This window comes from Bidens hawaiensis, unplaced genomic scaffold (genome assembly GCF_021521415.1).
Source record: "Bidens hawaiensis isolate Kalapana, Puna unplaced genomic scaffold, B.hawaiensis_p1.1 tig00059026_1, whole genome shotgun sequence".
NCBI classification, from domain to species: domain Eukaryota; kingdom Viridiplantae; phylum Streptophyta; class Magnoliopsida; order Asterales; family Asteraceae; genus Bidens; species Bidens hawaiensis.
The window spans coordinates 43,726-48,398 of NW_027500632.1; the positions used below are offsets into that span (position 1 = coordinate 43,726).

General features: G+C 36.6%; 1 pseudogene across 1 annotated transcript; it reads left to right on the forward strand.

The window, feature by feature from the left end:
• The first annotated feature begins 317 nt into the window (after positions 1 to 317).
• Positions 318 to 4,347, forward strand: LOC143602493 (sucrose transport protein-like; annotated as a pseudogene). Its single transcript, XR_013147858.1, has 4 exons — positions 318 to 1,769; positions 2,334 to 2,397; positions 3,186 to 3,229; positions 3,885 to 4,347. The product of XR_013147858.1 is annotated as a sucrose transport protein-like (transcript).
• The last annotated feature ends 326 nt before the right edge of the window (positions 4,348 to 4,673 follow it).

The following is a 4,673-nucleotide window of genomic DNA, read 5'->3' on the forward strand; positions in this document are numbered from 1 at the left end:
TAATTAACTAGAAAGTTAATGACATGTATATGAAACCGTATTTGTGTGGATAAAGTTAGTTTTCCTTAGTAAGGTTGAGTTCGTCAACTTAAAAGTTAAAACCGAATTAAATGTGTACACGTAATTAACTTTTTCCTTTCCACTTGTGGATAGTATTCCATGCTACAAGAACATTGTACTACTAACGTCATAAACATTTTCTTTTAATTATTTTTTGGTACTAACAGAAAATTCAACTCCTTTCTATTTTTGCTGATAGAAACAAAACACTTACCATTTGTCATGTTTTGGTGAAAGCGGTTATTTCATTTCTAATTTAATTCTTCCTTAAAAACAGTAGCAAGAAACATGTTATCAGGAACAGTGACGATTGAAATGTAGTTTTATCCGAAAGTTAAGGTTTTACTGCCATGTTTCCAGGTCATCCACTCGTCACTCACCTAGCCGCCAAATCCCCTATAAATACCCTTGCTCCATATTCATTCCATTCACACAAATTAACACTTTCTTTTCAGTTCTTTCATGGACAAAACTGGCAAACATTCGCCACCGGCCTCCTTCGGCCTGCAGCACAATGAGCTGCCGCAACGGCCCATGTGGCAGATCGTCATGGTGGCCTCCATTGCCGCCGGTGTCCAGTTCGGCTGGGCGCTACAGCTCTCATTACTCACCCCATACGTCCAACTCATCGGTGTCCCCCACGTCTGGTCCTCCTTCATCTGGCTGTGCGGTCCGATCTCCGGGATGGTCGTGCAGCCAGTCGTCGGGTACTACAGCGACAAAATGCACCTCCAGCTTCGGTCGCCGTAGACCCTTCATCGCCGCTGGAGCCTTCCTGGTCGCCGTAGCCGTATTCTTCATCGGCTACGCCGCAGACATAGGAGTCTCCACCGGCGACCGGATGGGTGCGCCTAATAAACCACGCGCCATCGCCATATTCGTGGTGGGGTTCTGGATACTGGACGTGGCCAATAACACGCTACAAGTCCCATGCAGGGCCTTTATAGCTGACCTTTCCGGTTCGAATTCAAGAAAAATCCGAACCAGAAACGCTTTATATTCCTTTTTTATGGGAGTAGGAAACGTCCTGGGGCTATGCCGCAGGGTCCTACCCCTATCTGTACAAATTCGTACCGTTTACCAAAACCGACACGTGCGAAGTATATTGCGCAAACTTGAAAACATGCTTTTTCATCTCGATCGCGCTTTTAGCGACCGTGACGATACTCGCGCTTTCGTTGGTGCATGAAGACCGGTACGTGCCCAAACATACCGAAGAGAGCAAGTCCGGGAAACAAATGGTGTTTTTCGGGGAAATGTTCCGCGCATTAAAAGGATTATCCAGGTCTATGTGGATATTATTATTCGTAACATGTTTGAATTGGATTGCATGGTTCCCATTCCTGTTATACGACACTGACTGGATGGGTAAAGAAGTGTATGGTGGTACGGTTGGTGAGGGTACCTTATACAACCGTGGTGTGCGAGCCGGGGCTTTGGGTTTGATGCTTAACTCGGTGGTGTCCGGTTTAGCTTCGCTTTTCATCAAGCGGGCGTCGCGGTGGTCAGGTGGTGTGAAGCGGGTGTGGGGAGGTGTTAACTTCTTGCTTGCAGTGAGTTTAGGGATGACGGTCTTGGTGACGAAGCTAGCGGAGTCTACACGGCAGTATACGACGTTGCCGGATGGTACCCGGACCCCGTTGGCGCCTAACGTGGGTGTTAAGGCCGGAGCGTTGGGTATTTTTGCAGTTCTTGGTGCTCCACTGGCGGTGAGTGATTCCGGCACTTGTTATTTCTTGTATAAACACTTGCCTCATATCACATAGAAGTTGCAAAGTAATTACTAAATAAAAAAAAAAATTGATGTTACTCAAAAGAAAGTAAAAGTAATTGAGTGAAATATTAATGTTTTACACTTAAAAAAACAAAGTTTTATATTTAAAAGAGTTACTTATTATAGTTTTAGAAATAGTTATATCTTTTATAACTTCATATTTAAAGATTTGAATACTTATTACTAATATGGAAGAACATCACTTCTATAATTCGAACTCAATTCTATAATTCGAACTCAAGTAAAGTTAGTTGTATGCAGATGGCAAGTCTTTAAGAGTCTTTGACAACTAGTGCGATATAAAAAAAATGAAGGATTTGAATAGTTATTAATATTCTAGGAATCTTTATTGAATTTTGCTGGTTTATGTAATTTCAAATGTAGTAATGTTAAGTAATTAGTGTTTCAAAATATTATATATAAGATGTACTAAAAAATGATGTTGTCAAGATTATATACAAGTTTCTTAGACATTTATTTAATTTTTGGTATGATGCAGGTGACTTTCAGTGTTCCATGCGCTCTAGCTTCAATATTTTCTAATGACTCTGGAGCTGGACAAGGTAAATTTTAATTATGCTTTTGACTTTTATAAAGTGAAAAAGCTAAGAAAGGAATAATAAAATAACATTAAAGCAGTTTCCATATAATCCGACTTAATTGAGGAATCAATAACTCGATTACAGATTAAAATCATTAACCGCCTTCAATTCTATAAGGCCTACTTTATACTTTAACGTCCGATATAAATTAAGATGATATGACATTTTTTAACGGGTTAAAAGACAAAGAGCGATATATTACTTAACAATTAATAGAAGTAAGATGGAGTTAAATTGATTAAACTATTTCCTTTAAATGAGATAAAATGAAAGACAAGAAAAAAATGACTTGATGCTCATATGAAATTAAGAGCGGTTAGTGTATACTTCATGACCTGACTTTGAATCCGATATATAAATGACCAATATTCATAATTAAAAAACAGAAACATTAGTTTCTTTTAGTTATTAACTTAATATTATATTTTAAAAACAGCTTTATTTCAATCTATAAAATCTGGGGGTTAACTGTATTAACAAAACAACTTTGTAACCAAAATTAGTTTTATATATATTTTTGCTTCCTAGCACTAGCGCACTCTCAAGATTTTTGAGTGTTTAATCACTTAATGTTTTTAAAACTTTATCTCTGTCATTGACCATCAACCCAAAACTAGTTATAGGTGAGACCTAATAGAACCGAACCATGCTATGCCCCTACTAATATAGTTTGCTGTAAAACAATCACTATATCCTAAACTTGTTTTCTTTATTTCTTTAACCTTTGATTAATCCATTTTAACTTACAGGTTTATCACTAGGTGTTTTGAATCTTGCAATCGTCATTCCTCAGGTACATATTCTTACTCTTAACATCATTATTCTTAGTTCATCACCATAATAAAAACAAAAACAATTTTCAAAAATATCTTCAAAAAAAATTTTTGAAAAAAAATAAAAATTAAGTTAATGAAAAGCCCATAAAAGGATAAAATTTCTGATACGAAAAGTTCAAACTCTTCACTATTTTGTGTGGAATTTAGCACTTTGACAACAAATGGACCACGTACATATGTTTATTGAATTGTGGGTTGACGACACAAGTAGTCTTGAATCTTGAGACCTATAGGATTGGACTCATTTATGACTTGTATACCACAGTCCAAATATAAGTTTTGTATCCGTATACGCATATAAAAAAACAAACAAATAAAGTTAATAAACAAACAAGTTTTTGCCATCAAGTGGAACATGTTACGTAACTTTATCATCATTGACTAAAAACCAAAGCTAGCTTGCACATCATCAACACCCACACCATTATTTATTGACTTGTAAATGGTATGGTGTGGTGGATGGTCCTTTAAAAATAAATCCTGGCCCCTCTCACTTGTTTACATTTTCAAGGACGGAATTAACCAGAACTTTTTTTACCTCGGTTATCATAAAATTCTTTTCTCTACCCGTTATGATATAAAATAATAACATGATTAATTTATATGCAACAGATGTTTGTATCGGTATTAAGTGGACCCTGGGACGCGCTATTTGGTGGAGGCAACTTACCGGCGTTTGTGGTGGGCGGTGTAGAGGCAGCAATAAGTGGTATATTTGCATTGGCAATGCTTCCTTCACCGGCTCCAGATGAGCTTTCAAAAGTTTCTGGAGGGACAATGCATTAGAGTAATTACTGGAGTTGATGATAAAAAATTAATATATTTTTTATTTGGATGTTGGGTTTGGTTTGTGCATTATATATGCTAAGCACGGTGCAGAAACCACTAGTGATCATTCCCACAATCATATGCATGTGATGTTTGTGTTTAAGAGAATGTTATGTCATTCCTCCATTAATTGTGTGAGACTAGACATCATGCTTGTTGATGGAATTAAGTCTTTGCTTTGTTCATGTATAGGTTTTCAGTAATTGCTACTTCATGAATAAAAGTTTTTGTTGCCTCGTGTATTTTTGAGTTATTTGTGTTAACTTGCAATTTTAATTGTTTATTCAACTCTTCGATCAACTTCAAAATTTCATGAGTAAATAGATGTGAAATGAGACGGGTAAGTATGTTGGCAATCTCAATTTATACACGATTATAAAACAATGTCTCATACACTATATATGTGAATATATAAGGGGCATTTGGTTGTTAATTAGGAATCATTACATATACATTTAGAATATTACGGTATGAGAATGTGTATTGATAATCTCAACCCGATTGTAAAAAAGGTGTCTTATAGATTGTGTAAACGTAAAAGGGGGGCTTGTTGGCAACTAGGGACCATTACAT